The sequence below is a fragment of the Apium graveolens genome, chromosome 5 (genome assembly GCF_009905375.1).
Source record: "Apium graveolens cultivar Ventura chromosome 5, ASM990537v1, whole genome shotgun sequence".
Classification (NCBI taxonomy): domain Eukaryota; kingdom Viridiplantae; phylum Streptophyta; class Magnoliopsida; order Apiales; family Apiaceae; genus Apium; species Apium graveolens.
In genome coordinates, this window is record NC_133651.1 from 281,628,895 (window position 1) to 281,644,680 (window position 15,786).

The 15,786-nt window shown below is 38.1% G+C and overlaps 1 non-coding gene across 1 annotated transcript; it reads right to left on the reverse strand.

Moving 5' to 3' along the window:
• Positions 1-7,061: 7,061 nt before the first annotated feature.
• On the reverse strand, positions 7,062-7,168 carry LOC141662736 (small nucleolar RNA R71). The gene has a single exon (XR_012550834.1). It is a non-coding gene; the product is annotated as a small nucleolar RNA R71 (small nucleolar RNA).
• Positions 7,169-15,786: the final 8,618 nt, after the last annotated feature.

Here is a 15,786-nt window from a genome sequence, read left to right on the forward strand (position 1 = left end):
CCACTTAGAGCTTCTACAAGTTTTTGTCTTGCTGCCTTAGAATAACCTTGGTCCAGAAACTCTATGAAGAATCTTGAGACTCCATCAGCTCTAATGTTTAGAAATCTCCCATCTTTAGAAATTCTGCTCATTCCTTTTGCTTTCAACTTTTCTGTCTTTTTATGTACATGTCTATCTCTTCATCATGCCTCCTTCTTCTTTCTTTAGATTTAGCCTTATCTCTTTTCTTTGTTTCATCCCTTTTAATCAACCATTCAGCTAGAGATGATCTACATGCCCTTGTAACTGTATCCTTGCCTTTTAACAAACTTATCACTCTCTTGATTTCTGTGGGATCCAAAGAGTCCATTAGCTTTTTGTCTAGAAGAGTGAATTTACCTTCCTTAAAATAAAGTCTAAATTCTCTCAAGGATACAATCCAGACTCTAACAATTTCCTCAACTAGATGTTGGAAATGGTCTTCATCTAGGAGCACCAATTTAGAGGTAGAAAGTCAGATTCTTTAAAACACTTCCAGATGGCCCTTTCAGTGACTTCCACTTTCTTTGCATGCTTGACTTTCTTAGGCTTTCTCCTAACAGATTTGAGCTTAAATTTTAGTGAAGGTTTGGGTAAAGGTAGGGTTGTCATTTAAGATTTGGGTGGCTTGAGGTGATTGGAATTTTTAGGAAGGAGTTGGTAGTTTTTCTATAAAGAAATTTTGGCTTAGATGTTTGGGAAGGTTTGATGTTAGAGATAATTGATGCTGTGGGTTGAGCTGAGGTTTGAGATGGTTGTATTTGGATTTTTAGGGTTGTTTGAGTTTCTGAATCATCATGAGGTTTTCTGCTCTTCCTCACACCTCTTCTCTTTCTCTCTTCATATTTCTTGTCATCCTCCTTCTTCTTTTCTCCACCCTTGCTACCAGATGGCTTACTGGACTGACTCGGATTTGAGCCAGAGGGATTTTGATCACTCTTCTTGTGCACATCATTATCCAAGTCATCATTGTTGAACTGAGTTTTGGGCAAGTTGACTTCTGCATTATCCGGATATCTCCTTAGTAGCTTTATCATTTCCATACCATCATTGTTCTTATTTTTATTAGCTTTTAAGCTAGTTCCTAGGATCATGATAAGCTTCTGGTTGCTCATGACACATTGTCTGGGGATTTTGAAATGTCTAAATTGTCTGGTGGTTGGACAGATGTATGTTATATCCTTGTTTGGCTGCAGATATGCTTCAGGGAAGGCAGCTATATGAGCATCTCTCAGTACAGTTAATAGCATGGTATCTTCACGAGTTATAGCTCTAACTTTGCTGATAAAGATATCTAACTCAGATGCTCTCCTTGAGACAAGGCAATTGAGGGACACCTGCATACATCTGTTTGTTCCTGAATCATTTGCATTAACCACTATCCTTTCTTCCAGAAAGTTGTCCTTATTGACCTTGATCACTCTTTTGATATTGATTGTCTTGTCCAGGGCCTTTTTATATTCTAAGTGATTATTGTTGAGAGAAGCTTTTAAGGCTTTGAGTAGTTCTTCAAACTCTGTGCTCAGACTAGGTCCTTATGCAGACCTAATAAGTCTCTCCATGTCAAGATCAGCTTCTTTAGAATTCATTTCAGCCCCCTGGACTTTCTGTTGAGATGTCCTAGATCGTGTCAACCTAGCCTCTATCTTCCCCTTAGTCTTGTTGACAGGCATTAGAAGAGGAGTAAAAATTTCAGGCCTTACTTGTTCAGGCAGAGAAGGTAGTGATATGTTGAGTTTACCCATGATGGCTCCTAAAGCTATAAAATTCTGCATTTGAAGATGCTTATGGGAGTCCACCAGAGTTTGGATATCTTTGTGTTGGCTCTTGACAAGAGATGTCAACGCCTGAACTTGTGTAGTGAGAGAGGAGTTGAAGTCTTGCAATGCTGTGACTTGACCTTGTAGAGACTGAATTTGCGGATTTGTTGAAGTGGATCCAGGCTGATAAGAGCTGCTAGATGTGATAAAGTGTTCTTCTACAGCCTCTTTGATCCCTTCCATTAGCAACGCTGAAGGCTTAAATGTTAGTGTTTGTGCCCTAGAGACAACACTATGATGTTTTACTTAAAGATATTTGGATTATTAATATTTATGTTCTATCGATTATTCCCTTTATAATTTATTAATTCTTAATTTATTACGATATAACTGTTAGATTAATAAATATCCTTGGAATATGATATGCAATTCTATATCTCTAAGTACGTGACTTAGAAATGAGACTACGAGAATAGTATCAATATTTCTAAAGGTTCCTAGTCGAGTATTATTATTAAGGGATAATAATAATGCATTAAGACTAGTGTGTTTGTTGACTAATGATCACATCTCATTGATCATAGGTATAGTGATACTAAAGTCAAAGACACGGGCAGATGTACATGTACATGGTGCTGGACAGACCCGATGTGAGTTTCTACATGTTTTTTGTGTCATAAGTAATTTTCACAGTGATAATGATGTAATGGTCCTTAGACCTGAAGTCATAATATTTCTATACGAGAATTAATATATATTGATTTCATTAAAAGTTATCCTTGACCGGGTAATGATAAAAGTGGACATTGGGTATATTATGAATCGTATGAGAAATAAGAATGCTCTAGATGAGAATTAACCCTCCTATTTTAGGAGTGATGTTATTAGCCTCTTGTGTGAGCTAGACTATGAAATGCGGGGCCACGCCCAAATGTTGATTTGATATGATAGTCTACTCATTGATCAAGGAAACTTGGATTAAACTATGATGAGGATGACACATTACATGCCTCTAGTTTAATCTATAATATTTGGTTAAAGGGATTATATTATATTGTATATTATTCACGAAAGGTTTAATCGATCATCGATTCAATTATTATTACTTGGGTAGCAATGATGTATTACTAGATGCCGCTCATTATTTACGATTTTAAATTAGATTTAAAATTTGTTGCCAACGTAATAATAACATATAGAGTCACACACTAAGAATGCTTGAAGGATTATTAAATTTAAATTGGATTTAAATTATATTAAAGTAATTTGAATTATTTATAATATTAATTAAGTATGACTTAATTAACTATATAAATATTGATATTCTAATTTACTAATATTAATTATGAAATTCAGTTGTTAAATAATTAAGTGTGATTTAATTATTATACAAATAGGAATTTCAAATTAATAATAACTCCTAATTAGTTAAGAGTTATAAGTTTTTATTATACTCTCTATATAATATCTCTTGTGTGGCTAATTTTGAAAAACAAAATACTTTTACTAAAATCCTAGCCACCAAGAGAGAAGATGGAGAGAGCAAGAAGAATTGAGTTTGTGCTAGTACACATCCAATCCTTGAGTTCAAGCATTCGTGTGGATACCGATAGAGCGTAGATCGCGAGAGCGGGATGCGTGGTGATTGAACAAGCTTTGGATCTCCATTAGTCAACCAATTGTTAAAGCTTCTTAAGGTAAACAATCTGATCTATGAATTAAATATATGTTTTTCGCATGGATCCTGCGGTGGGTTTTGAAAAATCTATTTTTTCACATTTTTAATTACTGTTTCCGTTGCATTTATGTGCTCGAAACCCTTCAATGGCATCGGAGCTACTTGCGAAAAGTGTTTAATTCGTTTATGTGTTTACTGGTTTTATGATGATAACATGTATACAATATTCCATGACTGTTATGTATGCGATTTTGTATATTTTATATGTTGTTATGTTTATATATACGTATTTATATATATGTTTTGAATATATGATATTCATGAGAGTTGTATAATCATATGATGATTATATAATCTGTATATATACTGATATATACATGTTTTGTGTTTGTTCTTATTATAAGAATCGTATTTGATACGATTCTGAATCGGATGCAGCAGATTTGCTGAAATCTGTGTCTGTTGTCCGATTTTTGCGAACGAACACGCTAATTCATATGGAATCGAGCGTCTGAACGTAACTGATAATTAAAGCTATCATCTACTGATCTGTAAGGCGTTTGACGTCATTTAGGCCCTGTAATCTGTAATTTAATGTTATCAGATTTTTTTAATATTTGGTTTTTATGATTAGATCATGATGGGTATGATATGTTAAGATCATATTATGTGTTTCAACACGTTATTTTGTGTTAATTGAGCATGGGTGATGCTTATGGCTTATGACCTTAGGTTAATGGTTTTGGTTTTTCAAATACGGATCGCATGTCGTTTAATCTTGTAATTATTAAATCTCAAATGTAACTTGAGTTCTTATTGTAAGTTAATTAGATTAGTTTTCATATTTAATTCTTGTAATGTACATGAAGACATGAAGATTTGAAGATCACGGGTAATCCCACACGGGGGCCATCCAAGGAAGCAATACAAGAAAGAAGACATGTAATAGTTAGCCTGTATTTATTTTCCACCTTAGATTGACCTAGATATTTGTCATTAGCTTGATAAAGATCACATAGGATGAAGCCATAACAAACCACGTTTATTTATTGCACTTTACATATATATGCGCATATGATGAATGTATATGTAGAGTAGTTTATAAAGATTCATGCTTAATTAGATTAAGGATGTATGTATTAGATACGACACTCATGCCATGCTTTCTAAACAAGATCAAATCTGTAACGATTCAAGATTTTAAAATGAACAAATGATTATGAGATTCTCGTGTTTATGAAATGGAATAAAATATAAATTTTCTTTGTTACTGACATGGGGCGATTTTGTCAAAAGCGAGTTCATTGAACTTGTAAGGTTGTGGATTTTAAGCGAGACCGTTGTGACTTCCTCACTACCTGGAAATCAAACCATTGACGAATATTGATTTGAAGTATTTTATTCAAGGAAAAATTGCGAATCTCTTTATGATGGGATCATGATCATTTTAAAATTAACAAAACCCTAAAGTTAATATTAAGTTGATCAGATGCCTTCCAATTAGTCCAATGCGTCCACCCCTAGATTGATAAGTGGCATTTTATACCACTTAGAGCGTCTCATAGCAGCTTGAATTGGTGTCTTGAACTCAAGTATTTTGTGTATTTGACGTGTTTTCTAGTGTTTTTGCATTTCAGGGTATAACTTGCTTAGATATGTGGTTTTCATCAAATAAAGTTTAAGGAATTGCTTGGAATCAGTCTAGGGGTGATGAGCGAAGAAATCAGCAAAAACAGAATCAGAATAAGGAATTTTCCAGAAAGGTAGCAGGTGGCGGCGCACTAGGAGCAGGCGACCGCATGCTAGTAGGCGGCCGCGTGGAAGATGCAGGCGACCGTGTGCGGGCGGATTTTTAGAATCTGGATTTTATTAATTCGAGTACGATTGAGCTTCTATTGGCGATGGTTCTCTTGGGCTATTATATAAACCTTATGGGAAGACGTTTTCTTCATCAAGTAATCAAGAGTGAGGGCAAGAAGATTGAGAAGACCGTTTTTGTATGCAACAACGAAGAAGAGGAAGCATACGTTTATCTTGTGATTCTTTTAATTCGTTGTAACTGTGGATGCTAGTTTTCTTTATGCTATGAACCTTAATACTCTTGTGACGTACTTCATTATTTATTAAGTATTTTTATTAGCCTTATATTGTTGTGTTATCATCATGCTTTCATATGAACCCATGGTGATGATGAGTTCTATTATGGGCTAATCGTGATCATGGGATTCTAGCGGATTTACTATAGATTTCTTTAGTTAATTGTTTAATACCTTGGTATGTGGTGATTGTATGATATCTAGTATAAGTTGTGCTTATTCGTCTTATATACGTCGCGAACATGTTAGATAACCTGTTAATCTCATGTGAAGCGACAGTGAATCTTGAGATTTAGAACTTTCCATGCTAGCATAGGTTCATGTATTGTATGCATGATTAGTGGGTAACTCTAACCATTTTACTTGCCCTGTGTAATCATCATGAATAACTTGTGCCTAAATTGTTATGTTGTCAAATTCTATAGACATATAGGGTCTCAACATAACTAATGCATATTCAACTTCTATCTTAATTGTGGATGCTTGGTAGAATGGTATCCGTACAACAAAAGTTGGCATTTATCAGTTTCGTGTTGTTCGATTAATATCATCACCATTACATGCTAAGGTTAATCACAATAACTATTGAATGAAGTAGTAATGAAGTTAGGATCTCATGTGTGTTTAATATTGTTAATTCAAGTGTTTAATTCTTGTAGTTAATATTAGTTAACCAATCTTAATTGTTATTATCTTGGCATTGAAGAATAATCATACATTGGTGAGTAAGTGTTAATTAAATATAATTAATCAGAGTCTATATGGGAACAAACTAGAAATCATTCTATATTACTTGCGAACACGTATACTTGCATGATTTATTTAGCGCATGCTTTGTGCCTAACAAGTTTTTGGCGCTGTTGCCGGGGACTAGGTGTTAATTTGTTTAGTTTATGTACTTTCCATCAGTGTTCATTGGGATTCATTGATTAAGACTTGTTACTTACTGCTTTTAGTTTTGTTTCAGGTACTCTAGCGAGCATTTATGTAAACACGTTCTCGCACTCGCAAGAGAAATCTGGATAAAGCTGAGGAAACAGATAAAGCTCTTGACTCTCCGGAGAAGAAGTTTTTGAAGATTCGGATAAAGAGAGTGAAAAGAAAGAAGCTGAAACAATGGGTGATCGTCTAGCTCAAGCTGATCCAACTCTTATGGACTTTTCTCGGCCTAAAATTGATGACATTCAGTCAAGCATCATTCATTCGTCTATTGAGGCCAACAATTTTGAAATCAAATCGGGCACTATTCAGATGGTGCAGAATTCTGTTTCTTTCGGATGGGCTGCGACTGAAGATCCCAACATGCATATCAGGAATTTTGTCGAGATCTGTAGTACTTTCAAATATAATGGTGTCACTGATGAGGCTATCAAGCTTAGGCTTTTCCCATTCTCTCTGAGGGATAAAGCTAAGGACTGGTTACATTCTTTACCAGCTGGATCCATCACTACTTGGGAAGATCTTGCACAAAGGTTTCTGGTGAAGTTCTATCCAATGGGCAAAACTGCAGCTATGAGGAGTGCTCTTACTCAGTTTGCGTAGCAACCAGGAGAATCTATTTATGAAGCTTGGGAGCGCTACAAGGAGATGTTGAGAAAATGTCCACATCATGGTATGCCTGACTGGATGGTGATCACTGGTTTCCACAATGGTTTGGAGGTCCAATCTCGACCCATGCTCGATGCAGCTTCTGGAGGCGCCTTGTGGGCCAAAAGCTATACTGAGGCCTATAATCTCATTAAAACTATGGCTGCAAACGAATATCAAAACCCAACTCAAAGGATGATGCCTGGGAAAGTAGCAGGTATTCTGGAAGTCGATATAGCTACAGCTATTGCAGCGCAGCTCAAGGCGCTGTCTATGAAGGTCGATTCTTTAACCAACTATGGCGTAAATCAAATAGCTAGTGTTTATGAGCTTTGTGCAGGATCTCATGCTACAGATCAGTGTTCTCTTGTTAATGAATTTATTCAGTATGTGAACAATTTTCATAGAGCGCAGTAGCCTGTGCCCGCTACTTATCATCCTAATAATAAAAATTATCCCAATTTCAGCTGGAGCAATAATCAGAATGCTGTTCAGCAACCATATCAGCAAGCTGTAAATAAAAAGTTTAATCCACCTAGATTCCAGCAACCTCAGTCATTTGCTCAAAGGCAAATATATTCTCAACAAGGAGGTGCTGCTCCACCTTCTAGTGTTGATTTCGAGGAGTTAAAGTTGTTGTGCAAAAGTCAGGCTATTTCTATCAAGACCTTGGAAAATCAAATTGGACAAATAGCCAATGCCTTGCTTAATCGTCAACCTGCACACTTCCCAGTGATACTGAAGTGCCAGGCATGAAGGAAGCTAAAGAGTAAGTCAAAGTTGTCACTTGAAGGTCTGGAAAATTGTTGATGTTGAAAAAGCAAAAGATGTAGAAGTTGAAGTTGTAGATGAAGAAGGAAAGAAAAAGGAGAAAGAGGGGGAACCAAGGAAGACTACTGTTGAACACACTCTTCCTGAGGGTAATACAGGGGAGAAACAGCTCAATCCTCCACCACCTTTTCCTAAGCGATTGCAAAAACAAAAGCTGGACAAGCAATTTGGTAAGTTTCTGGAGGTGTTCAAGAAACTTCACATTAACATACCTTTCGTTCAGGCTCTTGAGAAAATGCCTAGTTACGCAAAATTCATGAAAGGTATTCTTTCGAGGAAGGTGAAACTGGATGATCTTGACACCGTTGCTCTAACAAAAGAGTGTAGTGTCGTGCTGCAACAAAAGTTACCTCCAAAGCTTAATGATCCAGGTAGCTTCACCATTCCTTGCACCATTGGCAAATTGTCCTTTGACAAGTGCCTTTGTGATTTGGGAGCAAGCATCAATCTGATGCCGTTGTCTATCTTCAAAAAGCTGAATTTTCCTGATCCGAAGCCCACCTACATGTCTCTATAATTGGTTGATCGTTCGATTACATACCCACGAGGCATTGTGGAGGACGTGCTAGTAAAGGTGAACAAGCTCATCTTTCCTACAGATTTTGTCATTCTGGATTTCGAGGTAGATAAGAAGATTCCCATAATCTTGGGAAGACCTTTCTTGGCCATAGGTCGTACCTTGATAGATGTACAAAAAGGTGAACTCACTATGAGGGTGCAAGATCAAGATATGACATTCAATGTATTCAATGCGATAAAATTCCCTATGGAAGATGAGGAGTGCTTCAAGGTGGATTTGGTCGATTCTGCAGTTATTTTAGAACTTGATCATGTGCTAAGGTCTAACGCCTTAGAAAAAACCTTATTGGGGGATTTTGACAGTGAAGATGATGAAGGCAATGAGCAATTACAATATTTGAATGCTTCTCCTTGGAAATGGAAGTTAGACATGCCATTTCAATCTCTTGGTAATACTGATCTCAAGAATGCTGAGGGAAAGCTCAAACCATCTATTGAGGAAGCACCTACTTTAGAGCTTAAACCATTGTCTGAACACTTGAGGTATGCTTTTTTAGGTGAAGCATCTACTTTGCCTGTTATTATTGCATCTGACCTTTCAGGTAGTGATGAGAACAAGCTCTTGAGGATTCTGAGAGAATTCAAATCGGCTATCGGGTGGACTATAGCAGATATAAAAGTGATCATCCCTTCGTACTGCATGCATAAAATTCTGCTAGAGTAAGGTAGAAAGCCGGCTATTGAGCAACAGCGAAGGCTTAATCCTATAATGAAAAAAGTGGTGAAGAAAGAAATTCTAAAATGGCTGGATGCATGAATCATATATCCTATTTCTGACAGTTCTTGGGTGAGCCCCGTGCAATGTGTACCTAAGAAAGGAGGTATTACTGTGGTAGCAAATGAGAAGAACGAGATCATCCCTACTCGAATAGTCACAGGATGGAGGGTATGCATGGACTACAGGAAGTTGAATAAAGCCACGAGGAAGGATCACTCCCCTCTTCCATTCATTGATCAGATGCTTGACAGGTTGGCTGGTCATGAGTATTATTGTCTTCTAGATGGCTATTCGGGCTACAATCAGATTTGCATTGCACCAGAAGATCAAGAGAATACTACCTTCACTTGTCCATTTGGCACGTTTGCTTTTCGCAGAGTTTCTTTTGGCTTATGTGGTGTACCTGCCACTTTTCAGAGATGCATGATGGCCATATTCTCTGATATAATTGGAAATAATGTCGAAGTATTCATGGACGACTTGTCCGTCTTTGCACATTCGTATGATGAATGCTTGAATAATCTCCGTTTGGTGCTCAAAAGGTGTGTTGAGACCAATCTGGTGCTCAATTGGGAAAAATGTCACTTCATGGTGCAACAAGGCATCATTCTTGGGCATAAGGTCTCTAGTAAAGGTCTTGAGGTGGATAAAGCCAAGGTGGGCGTCATTGAAAATCTTCCGCCACTTATTTCTGTGAAAGGAATCCGTAGCTTTCTCGCTCATGCGGGTTTTTATCGGCATTTTTATCAAGGATTTCTCTAAGATATCTAAGTCGTAGTGCAATTTTCTCGAGAAAGATGTGCCTTTCAAATTTGATTATGAATGTTTGGCAGCATTCGAGACTCTCAAGAAGAGTTTAATTACCGCACCAGTTATTACGACACCTGATTGGAGAGAACCTTTTGAGATGATATGTGATGCAAGTGATTATGCAGTGGGAGCAGTTCTTGGGTAGCGAAAGACTAGTATCTTTCATGTGGTCTACAATGCTAGTAAGACGCTAAATGGAGCCCAACTGAACTACACTACTACTGAGAAGGAGCTCTTGGCTATAGTTTTTGGTTTCAAAAAATTTTGATCTTATCTACTGGGGACAAAGGTGACAGTGTTCACTGATCACGCTGCCATCCGCTATCTGGTCTCAAAGAAGGATTCGAAGCCTAGACTTATTCGTTGGGTTCTCTTACTACAAGAATTTGAGTTAGAGATCAAGGATCGAAAAGGTACTGAAAATCAAGTGGCTGACCATCTCTCTAGATTGGAGAATCCCAATTCTACTTCACATGATAAGACATTGATCAACGAATCTTTTCCGGATGAGCAGTTGTTCGCAATTCAAGAGGAAGAGCCATGGTTTGCAGACATTGTGAACTATCTTGTTAGTAATATAATTCCTCCTAATATGAATGCGGCTTAAAAGAAGAAGTTTCTACATGAGGTGAAGTGGTACATGTGGGATGAACTATATTTGTTTAGACAAGGAGCTGACCAGATCATTAGGAGATGTATCCCATTATGTGAGACGGAGGGGATATTACGAGACTTTCATTCCACAGTTTATGGTGGGCATTATGGTGGTGAAAAGACAGCAGCTCGTATTCTTCAAGCAGGTTTTTTCTAGCCTACATTGATTAAGGATGCACATCAGTTCATTTTAAGGTGTGATCGCTGCCAAAGAGTTAGGAATCTCTCTATAAAGGATGAGATGCCTTTAATTGTGCTACTTGAAGTTGAGGTCTTCGATGTTTGGGGAATCGATTTCATGGGACCATTTATTTCATCCTGCAATAATCAGTACATCTTGCTGGCAGTCGATTATGTCTCGAAATGGGTAGAAGTCAAAGCTCTACCGACTAATGATGTAAAGGTAGTGTTGAGTTTTCTTCATAAGCATATTTTCACAAGGTTTGGAATGCCACGAGTTATCATAAGTGACGAAGGGTCGCATTTCTGCAATCGTAAGTTCACTTCTATGATGCAACGCTATAATGTGAATCATCGCATTACTACTGCCTATCATCCACAAATTAATGGTCAAGCTGAAGTGTCTAATAGAGAGATTAAGCGCATTCTAGAGAAAGTCGTTTTTCCGTCAAGGAAAGATTGGTCTTTGAAGCTCGATGAAGCTGTTTGGGCTTATAGAACAGCATGCAAGACTCCACTTGAGATGTCCCCATTTCAACTTGTCTATGGTAAGGGATGTCATTTACATGTGGAGCTTGAGCATAAGGCTTATTGGGCATTGAAGAAGTTAAACCTTGATCTAGATGCAGCTGGAAAGAATCGAATGCTTCAGTTAAATGAACTTGATGAATTTCGACTTCGAACGTATGAAAACAACAAAATATACAAGGAAAAGGTAAAAAGGTGGCATGACAGGAAGCTATCACCTAAGTCATTCGTGCCGGGGCAACAAGTTCTTCTATTTAACTCTCGTCTCCGACTTTTTCCTGGAAAGTTGAAATCAAGGTGGTCTGGACCAGTTATCGTCAAAACTGTGTTTCTACATGGAGCGGCGGAGAGTTTTGAGGATGATCTTGGCCAAGCATTCAAAGTAAATGGTCAGAGATTTAAGCACTATTATGGGGATACTTCAAACCGTGAAGTGGTTAGTGCCGTTTTATTATCCACTTGATCGCATTACTCTACGTCAAGCTAATGACATAAAAGAAGCGCTTCTTGGGAGGCAACCCAAGATATGAGATCATAGGAAACCTTAGAATTTAATACTTTATCCAAAAACCCAAAAAAATCCGAAAAAAGTTGGCAGAAAAAAAAATTCCAGAAGCCTAGCAGGCGCCCGCATGCTAGGATCAGGCGACCGCGTGCTAGCAGGCGCCCGCGTGCTGGTGCCAGGCGACCGCGTGTGACCCTGATTTTTGAAAAATTATTTTTCATCCTATAAAAAAAATAACAAAACAAAAACAAAATTCACAGAAGCCATATCACCCATTAACCCACGAATTCCCCCCTATACTTAGCCACAATCCCCACTCCTAATCAAATTATAACCCTAATTTTGCCCTATAAATACATACAGCCTCTACATACACATCCCACACACTTTCAACTCTACAAAATCTCTCCTACACACCAAACACAAACTCTCTAACTCTTATTCTCAGTTCTCATGGCCCCAAAGTGATGAAGAACTGTGGGTAGCAGCAGCACCAACCCGACTGCTACTGATTCTTCGAGGAATACTGCTGCGAGGCCCTGATTGTTGGATAGGGCCGCTGAAGAAGAGTACACCAAGCTTCTGACTAAGCCTATTATGAGGGAGAGAGGGTTCTTGCCATCAGGGAGGGATAGTGAGTTGCTACCAATGATTGCTGAGAAGAGATGGATTACATTCTGCGAGTTACTTGAGGCGGTACTGATGAGTATTGTTCGCGAGTTCTATACGAATGCTAAGGCTGACAAGAATGGGTTTTCTGTTGTTCGTGGGCTTACTGTTGATTATCAGCCCGAGGTGATTGGCAGTGTTATTGGACAGCGATAAAGGAAACCACGGGAGGAGAACTGGAATGCAAGGGCCCCTGAGGACTTTGATTTCGACTTAATTATTGCTACTCTCTGTCCGCCGGACACAGTGTGGAAGTTCAAAAGGGGGTCCAACGATTATCATAGTTTCTCTGCTGTCGCGATAAACATGTATGCTCGTGCTTGGAATGTATTTATATGTGCTAATATTCTTCCTTCTTCATATGCCCATGAGATTACAGTGGAGAGAGTGAGATTGTTATGGGGATTCTAAATGATGAATATTATGTGGACCTTGGCGAATTCATCAACCAAGGGATTTTGAAGTTTTTGAGGGGGAAATCGCAGTACTCTATCCCGTATGCCTCTATTGTCACGAAGCTTTGCAAGGCATGTGGAGTCCAGTGGCCTTCTTATGAGCAGTTGCAGATGACGGCCGCTCCTATTGATTCATCAACTTTGAATGCGATGCAGGAGTGGACGGGTGGAGAGCCTGAGCCATATGGTTTGGGGTATCACCTTCCAGGAGGAGTTCCAGCAGCTGGTGCTACCATGGATAGGTTCAGTTAGGCTCAGGGAGAGGCAGGCTCTTCGAGAGCTTAGGGAGGAGATGGTTCGAGATTGGTTGATGTCCAGTACAGGAGGCTTTCCAGGAGGATGGATGCGATTTATGAGTCGCATAGTCGGTTTGCGCAGGAGCTCACCCAAGCACTTGGGACTGCATTTAGAGGCCTTGGAGCTAACATCCAGTGGCCCGTTTATGGTGAGGATTCTGCTTATCCACCTCCTGACACTCCACCCTCTGAGGGTGATGATGATGATGATTCTTCTGAGTAGGTATACCCTGTGTTCCTTTCTATTACCTTTACTGTGGACAGTGAAGATTTTAAGTTTGGGGTGGTAGTTAAGGAACATATTTATGTGTGTGTCATGTAGTTGCATTTTCATGATTATTTTAGTTCATATAGTTGCATATTTTTGCCATATAGTTTTTTTTATTTATAGCTTTAATTATCATGTCATATAGCTCATGCATAGACCATGATCCCTTTGTGTTGCTTTACCAATTAATATGTGATATTGATGTGAGTGTAGTGATAGCATTAGAGTGATGTTGAATCTTGTTAGGTGGACATGCATGCTAGAAATACTTATAATTTCACTAAATCTTAGAGTATGCTTAAGGACTAGATTATTGTCATGGTTTGATGGTTTTTGAGGTTAATCTATGCTTATACTTAGAATGCATGCTAGGCTCTTAATGATAAAAGACATGAAAAGATAAAAATTGGAGATAAAAGTTGGAATTCATTGCTAGTTGTGGCTAGGCGTCAAATGGCTAGTAGCCGGCTCGTAGTATACGAGTAGTCTAGGGTTGAGCAAGATGGAGCGAAACGCACTTGCTCAAAAAAAAAAGAAAGAAAAAAAAACAGGAAACAAAGAGAAAAAAAGAAAGACAAAAGAAAAAATATGGTTTAATACACAATTGATCACGAGTGAGCTCTTTGGTATTCGAGTTATTAAGTTCTTAGGGGACTTTGTGCCTAGTGACCTAAGGCTTTTATAGTCTGGGATCCGCTTACCTAACGCTCGCTAAATGTGTACCATTGCATAAGTCTTTCGTGGACCTCACTCATTGCACGATCAAATAAGCATTTGTTTATGTGTTGAATAAAAGCATGATTTTGTAATAAACTCCAATAATCTTGAAGTGTTATAAGTCATTTTTTGTCTAGAATATATTCTTCGTATAAGCATGTGATTGCCTTAAGATTAATTAAGTTATGATGATTGATCTAGTTTCAAAGCATATTTGTTAAGCATTCGCACACACCATATTTCTAGTTGTATGTTAGCTTGCATGATTTGATTGATCTTTTGTCGCCTAATTGCATTTGTTGATATGTCATGTGTTGGTTGGTTTAGTCATCTCGAGGGGATCGCTGCATTCATATAAGTTGCATTCATGCATATTTTATTCTGAGTTTGAGTCTGTGATGCTTGAGGACAAGCATCGATTCAAGTTATGGGGTGTGATAAGTGGCATTTTAAATCACTTAGAGCATCTCATAGCAGCTTGAATTGGTGTCTTGAACTCAAGTATTTTGTGTATTTGACGTGTTTTCTAGTGTTTTTGCATTTCAGGGTATAACTTCCTTAGATAGGTGGTTTTCATCAAATAAAGCTTAAGGAGGTGCTTGGAATCAGTCTAGGGGTGATGAGCGAAGAAATCAGCAAAAACAAAAGCAGAATAAGGAATTTTCCAGAAAGGTAGTAGGCGGCGGCACGCTAGGAGCATGCGGCCGCGTGGAAGATGCAGGCGACCGCGTGTGGGAGGATTTTTAGAATCTGGATTTTATTAATTCGAGTACGATTGGGCTTCTGTTGGCGCTGATTCTCTTGGGCTATTATATAAACCTTATGGGAAGACATTTTCTTCATCAAGAAATCAAGAGCGAGGGCAAGAAGATTGAGAAGACCATTTTAGCACGCAACAACGAAGAAGAGGAAGCATACGGTTATCTTGTGATTCTTTTAATTTGTTGTAATTGTGGATGATAGTTTTCTTTATGCTTTGAACCGTAATACTCTTGTGACGTACTTCATTATTTATTAAGTATTTTTATTAGCCTTATATTGTTGTGTTATCATCATGCTTTCATATGAACCCATGGTGATGATGAGTTCTATTATGGGCTAATCGTGATCATGGGATTCTAGCGGATTTACTATGGATTTCTTTAGTTAATTATTTAATACCTTGGTATGTGGTGATTGTATGATATCTAGTATAGGTTGTGCTTATTCGACTTATATGTGTCGCGAACATGTAAGATAGCCTATTAATCTCTTGTGAAGCGACAGTGAATCTTGAGATTTAGAACTTGCCATGCTAGTATAGGTTCATGTATTGTATGCATGATTAGTGGGTAAATCTAACCATTTTACTTGCCCTGTGTAATCATCATGAAAACTTGTGCCTAAATCGTTATGTTTTCAAATTCTCTAGACATATATGGTCTCAACATAACTAAT